Here is a 6711-nt window from a genome sequence, read left to right on the forward strand (position 1 = left end):
CTAAAGCAGTGGTTCTCACCCTGTGTGATGTGAGCCCTTTGGGGTTACATATCAGATATTTACATTACAATTTATAACAGAAGCAAAATATCACTTACGAAGTAGCAACAAAATAATTTTCTGGTTGGGGTCACCATGTAGGACCCAATCAATCCTACATCTGGTAGGTACCACTCACAAAAACACTGAGAAAGAGAGCAATGCAATCAAGCAAGAGGTTTAATGATCAAGTGCACTGGAGTGACCCTGTAATCAAGACAGATGTGACCCTGAAGAAAAAAACCACATACCTTTTATAATTTTTCAGGGTACAGGCTTTATGTTACAACATGAGTTGGTTATTTCTCATTGATGAGGCCTATTACCTTTTGAATTCATTGGTGGCCACCTATTTTCCTTTGAATTCATTGGAGGCCCTTGGTGGGGAAATATCTTTGGCATGCAGAGGGGGTGGTAAAGATCCCGCACTTACCGCAGTTAGCTCATTCACAAGGACGGGGGACTGCTAAGGGCGGTTAGCTCATTTCCTGGAAAAGGGTGTTATCCTAAATTCTTTGGATAGTGTGTTAAAGTCACAGCTAAAAGACCCCCGGAGTGGGGAGACCCTTACTCAAGTCTCAGGATGACACGACCCCCCAAGAACTCACTTAAGACCGTCCTTGCTGTAATTTACACGAGGTTTATTGATAGGAACCAGTGCACTGGCGTCAAGACTCGTATCCCACGCAGGGGCAGAGGAGTTTGACCACCAGTAGCTAAGAGAAGGGGAATTTAAAGGAAGAAACCACAACCCAAGGCGGTAGGGAGGGCATCATTGGAAAATGTCGAGAATACCAGTGAAAAATCACAAGAAGCTTCCTGTTTCTCAAGATTGTTTAACTTTATGGTCTGCCAATTCCTGGGAGAAACTTCCTGTTTCTCAAGATTGTTCTTTAAGATTTTAATCTAACTTTATGGTCAGTTAGTTCCTGGGAGAGAGTTGCTGAACTGGCTAGTGTAATTGCAGTTCCAGGGCCGGACCAGTTTCTTTCTTCTGCTCTAAACTTTTGTCTAGGGAGGCAACCTTAAAACTTCTACCTTTTGCAGCCACCTGGTGTTTCCCTAAGGCAGCTTTTGTCCTAGAGTTTGAATCTCACAACCACAATAAGAGGAACTGTCTTAAAGGGTCGCAGCATTAGGAAGGTGGAGAACCACTAGAGGAACTTCTCCAAGATATGTTCTGAGACCTCACAGTACTTTATAAAAAGCAATCAATCATGCCACCTCAGATTGCTTTGCACTGGTCTTCCTTTCACCAAGTTGGGAAAGTAATTATGTATTTTCCTATCTGTGACTCTCTCCCTCCCACTCTCCCTCTTCCTCTCCTTCTCCCTCCCACTCTCCCTCTCCCTCTCCGTCTCCGTCTCCTTCTCTTTTTCTCTACCCACGGTCTCATTAAGTATCCTCAGATAGCCTGGTAACATTTCATGTTCAAACCATAACATCCCCTAAGGGGCTTTTCCTGAAGCAATAAGGTAGTCCTAGGATGTGGTATCCCAAACCCCTATTTTCTTCTATTTTCTATTTTCTTCTAATGCCTGTCATATGGAATTCTTGGAGATGTGGTCTACATAAGGATCTCAGGAAAGAATTCATGAGGAAAGGGAGAGGCTTGGGAGACATAATGTAAACACTGCTGGGAATGAAGTTGACTCAAGTGAAAGGCAGTCACCTGCTTCATCACCTGGAAAGGACACAGAGCCTCAGAGTTTTGGCTTAGTCTGCTTCATTCTCCCTATCCTGGTGCCATGATAAAGGATGTGGAGCTATAGAATTTTTTTCGAAACTAACCCAACTGTATTTTAGAAAAGGGATTTATCAGGGCTCAACTACATTTTTAATTCCCAGTTTAGTCTTCTAGTTATTTGTGGGTAAAGCACTCTTTAACAGGCCCAAGCATGGCAATCATACCCCCAATCATGACAAATATGGCTCTAACAGGTTTTGCCTTTTACCCTTCTATCTCCCTTGTTAAAAACTGTAAAAATGCATTCCTAAAACAAGCCCCAAAGCCCATTCCCTTATTTGGCCACTGACTCATTCCTGAGACAAAACACTGGGGTTGAGCAATCAAAATTCATTATTTTGCTAACATGTCCAATCAGAATTTACCAACTTACCCTAATATAGATTCCTATTCTCCTTAAAACCACACTCCTGCAGAAACACCTGCTATAAACTGTTTGCTTGCCTGCTTGCTGCTACTGTTATTGATGATGATAGTGATGGTGGTGATGGTGGTAGTGGTGGTGGTGGTAATGGTGGTGGTGGTAATGCTGGGGATGGTGGGGATGGTGGGGATGATGATGGTGGTGGTGGTGATGATGATGATGATGATGATGATGATGATGATGATGATAATTTCCATTTCCCTTTGCTCCCTTCACACCTTCCCCATTTGTCCTTCCAGGATCATAAATCTCCTTTATTGTGGAGAGCCCTTTGAGGCTGTTTCTAGAAACTTGGTGGGAATTTGACATCAGGGACAGAACAAAGAAGTAAACTCAAGGCTAGACTCTGACTTTGGGTCAGGACTCAGTAAATAGGCCCAGATTAAGAACATTTACATTTGAGTTAGTGCAAAGCTCAGAGCAGGCTCAGGGGAGGCTTGTGTGGCATTCCCTTTGTCTTGGTCATTCTGACTAGCCCCTAGAAAGTTATTTACAGGATTTTGTTTATTGCCTTGCTTGTTCCTTGACCCAGAACTGATCTTATCATTTTGCATGGACTTAAAGTGGTATAAAAGCTGACTGGAAAATAATAAATCTGCTTCAGCCTCAGCAATCACTGGAGTCATGTTATAATGTTATCTAATTGTCTGTTTTCTTTTCAATCCTCACTCCTGCCCTGGTGAACCTGTTGACTGACTGAGCTGGCTTGGTCAAATGGCACCTCAAGGTTGGAGCTCCAGTAAGCAGGATACAGTGAAGGACACAGCAGGAATTAAAGCACGTGCGGAAAAAAAGTAAAGAAGATTTGGGCCAGTGGTGAATAAACCTTGTAAAAAGGGACAAGGTACTGGCAAAAGGCTTTTGTGTATGTGTTTAGAGATATGCTAAAAATCTAGAGGAGCGAAAATAATTCTCATAGGTGCTTTATGTCTTTTTACTCTGATTAGAGATAGTTTAGTCCCTCACTTGAGAAAGAGAATGCATCTGAGGAAATCAGTCCTCCCCTGCTGTATGGGGATGCTTTGACCAAAGAGAAGGAAAATGCAGATAAGCTATTTCAGATCCTTCCTAGGGACAGGAGGAGGTCAGGAGACATCCTGCTTCCTCTGGCTCCTACTGGAGGAATGCTTATATTCTGGTTCTTGGTCCCTTTGGTGGGACATCTAGTTCTCTTCCTTCTATGTCTATTGTCTGTCCTTGGCACACCAATCTGTCCTTGTCTGTGTTTTCGTTTTGTTGTTTGATTGTTTATTGCTCTGTGTTCTGTGTTCAAAAGAAAAAAATGGCTAAAACTTTATCTGCTGGTCATTCACCCCATTTTGAAATAATAAAAAGCAGTCTCAATTGGCCTTTACAGCCCTGCACCTGTAGCTAGGAGTCGAGGTCAGCTGGAAGAGGCCCCCAGGGGCTGATTTTCTGCACAAGCGGCTCTTGAAGAGTCAGCTGCTTCTCAGCTTCTATGGTAAGAGAGCTGATAGCTGTTTCTCCTAGAAAAATCTCTGTGATTGTGTTTATTGGCTTCAAGAAGTGACAAGTTACTCCTCTTTTAAAATTACAGCTAAAAAAAGTAAGAAATTTGTGTTTGGTCTAATTATTAAGGATATGTGAAGCCACTTCATTTTTGTTTCTGACTGGTTTTAAATGTATAAATATGCTCTCCATGTCTCAGTTATAGATTATTGGCTTATAAATTATTAGGTATGATTAAAAAGTTGTAACATTGGTAACAAAAAGTTGGCTTAAAACTGGTAACTCAGATGGAGTCATTCTAGACAACACATGGCATGAGCCAACCTAGGGAAACAGGTCTCTAAAATACCTCTAAATTGAGTAATACTTTATGTAATTCTTATGCTAGAAACCATACTTACAACAGACAGGATTTAGGGTAGTGTCTCTTTGGTGAGGTATTGGAGGCTGTACCATCGTGTGTTCATGTGCAGAAATTGGCAGTCAAACTTTGTAGTGTGAGGATGATGCACTTGGTGTTGATTTTGGAGACTGGATAGTTTGTGGGAGGTTGGGTTGTCCTTTCCAAAGTAGTTGTGCTCTGGTGTTACAAGGGAAACTTCAAGATTATGGTTGAACTACCAGTGTTCCATTGGCTGCAGTTTGCAGTTTGATCACAGGCTCAGGAATCTAACTCACACATATTTGTAATTAAGAAAAAATCAAGCAGGTGGAGACTGTTGCAGGATTTGCAAAGGATTGATGAGGCTATGGAACTTGTGAGAGCATTACAGCCTGTTTGCTTACTCCAACTGCCATTTCAGAAAATGCATATAGAATTATTAAGGATTTGAAGGCTTTTAATTTATATACTGGTAGCCAATATTTAGCTAATGGTTTGCGATTGCTTGAAACTGTTCCCTTTTTAGATACTGATAATTCTCAAATTTTGCAATTATTTATGCAAATACAACTTAATTTAAGAGAAAATACAGTTCCTTAACTTTATAGGATATTTAAGAGCTCATACTGAATTGCCCGGATCCCATAGTGAGGGCAATGCCACAGCAGATTTGTATACCAGACCTTATACAGGAACAATTAGTCAAAATATCTCATTCTTAACATCAAAATAGTAATAGCTTGAGACAATAATTTGGTATTTCTAGTTACTGTGCAAGTCAAATTGTAAATACCTGTCCTCAGTGTCTTCAGTTTCTTCCTGTACAACATAATGGTGTTGATTCCTGATGACTTGTACCTAATCAATCATGGCAAATGGATATTACTCATATTTCTGATTTTGGAAAATTAAAGCACATACTTGTGACTATTGACACCTTTCAGGCTTTCTAGTTGCAACTGCTCTAACATGAGAAGCATCTTAAAATATAATTACTCATCACCTACATTGTTTTTCTATACTTGGTGTTCTAATTCAGATTAAAACAAATAATGGAACTGTCTATCAGTTAAGCATTTGAAATATTTTATCAACAATTTAATATTACCCATATTACTAGGATTCCTTATAATCCTCAAGGACAAGGAATTGTGAAACTTTGAAACAATATCTTCATAAAATAAACAAGGAGGAGTTATATCTTTAGGTACCTTTTGGCCACTCAATATTCCTCAGTTGAGAATGTTTTGTTTAGCTCTGTATCCCAGTTTTTAATAGGCTATTTAGCTCTCTGGAGTCTAACTTCTTGAGTCCTTTGTACATTTTGGATAATAGCCCTCTATCTGTTGTAGGATTGGTAAAGATCTTTTCCCAATCTGTTGGTAACCAGTTTGTCCTAATGATAATGTCCTTACAGGGGTTGGGGATTTAGCTCAGTGGTAGGGTGCTTGCCTAGCAAGCACAAGGCCCTGGGTTCGGTCCCCAGCTCCGAAAAAAAAAAAAAAGAAAAGATAATGTCCTTACAGAAGCTTTGCAGTTTTATGAGGTCCCATTTGTTGATTCTTGATCTTAGAGCATAAGCCATTGGTGTTATGTTCAGAAATTTCCCAGTGCCCATGTGTGTTCTAGAGATTCTTCCCAGAGAAATCAGACAACAAAAGGAGATTAAAGGGATACAGATTGAAGGAAGAAGTCAAATATCACTATTTGCAAATGATATGATAGTATATTTAAGTGATCCCAAAAGTTCCACCAGAGAACTACTAAACGTGATAAACACCTTCAGCAAAGTGGCTGGGTATAAAATTAACTCAAATAAATCAGTAGCCTTCCTCTGCACAAAAAAGAAGCAAGCTGAGAAAGTAATTAGGGATACGACACCCTTCATAATAGTCCCAAATAATATAAAATACCTCGGTGTGACTTTAACCAAGCAAGGGAAAGATCTGTATAATAAGAACTTCAAGACTCTGAAGAAAGAAATTGAAGAAGATCTCAGAAGATGGAAAGACCTCCCATGCTCATTGATTGACAGGATTAATATAGTAAAAATGGCCATTTACCAAAAGCGATCTACAGATTCAGTGCAAACCCCATCAAAATTCGAATCCAATTCTTCAGAGAGTTTGACAGAACAGTTTGAAAATTCATCTGGAATAACAAAAAACCCAGGATAGCTAAAACTATCCTCAACGATAAAAGGACTTCCAGGGGAATCCTAGCCCAGAACTCAAGCAGTATTACAGAGCAATAGTGATAAAAACTGTATTGATACAGAGACAGACAGATAGACCAGTGGAATAGAATTGAAGACCCAGAAATAAACCCATGCACCTGTGGTCACTTAATTTTGACAAAAGAGCCAAAACCATCCAATGGAAAAAAGATAGCATTTTCAGCAAATGGTGCTGGTTCAACTGGACGTCAGCATGTAGAAGAATGCAGATGGGTCCATGCTTATCACCCTGTACAAAGCTTAAGTCCAAGTGGATCAAGGACCTCCACATCAAACCAGATACACTCAAACTAATAGAAGAAAAACTAGGGAAGCATTTGGAACACATGGGCACTGGAAAAAATTTCCTGAACAAAACACCCATGGCTTATGCTCTAAGATCAAGAATTGACAAATGGGATCTCATAAAACTG

This window comes from Rattus rattus, chromosome 3, assembly GCF_011064425.1.
Source record: "Rattus rattus isolate New Zealand chromosome 3, Rrattus_CSIRO_v1, whole genome shotgun sequence".
Lineage (NCBI taxonomy): Eukaryota > Metazoa > Chordata > Mammalia > Rodentia > Muridae > Rattus > Rattus rattus.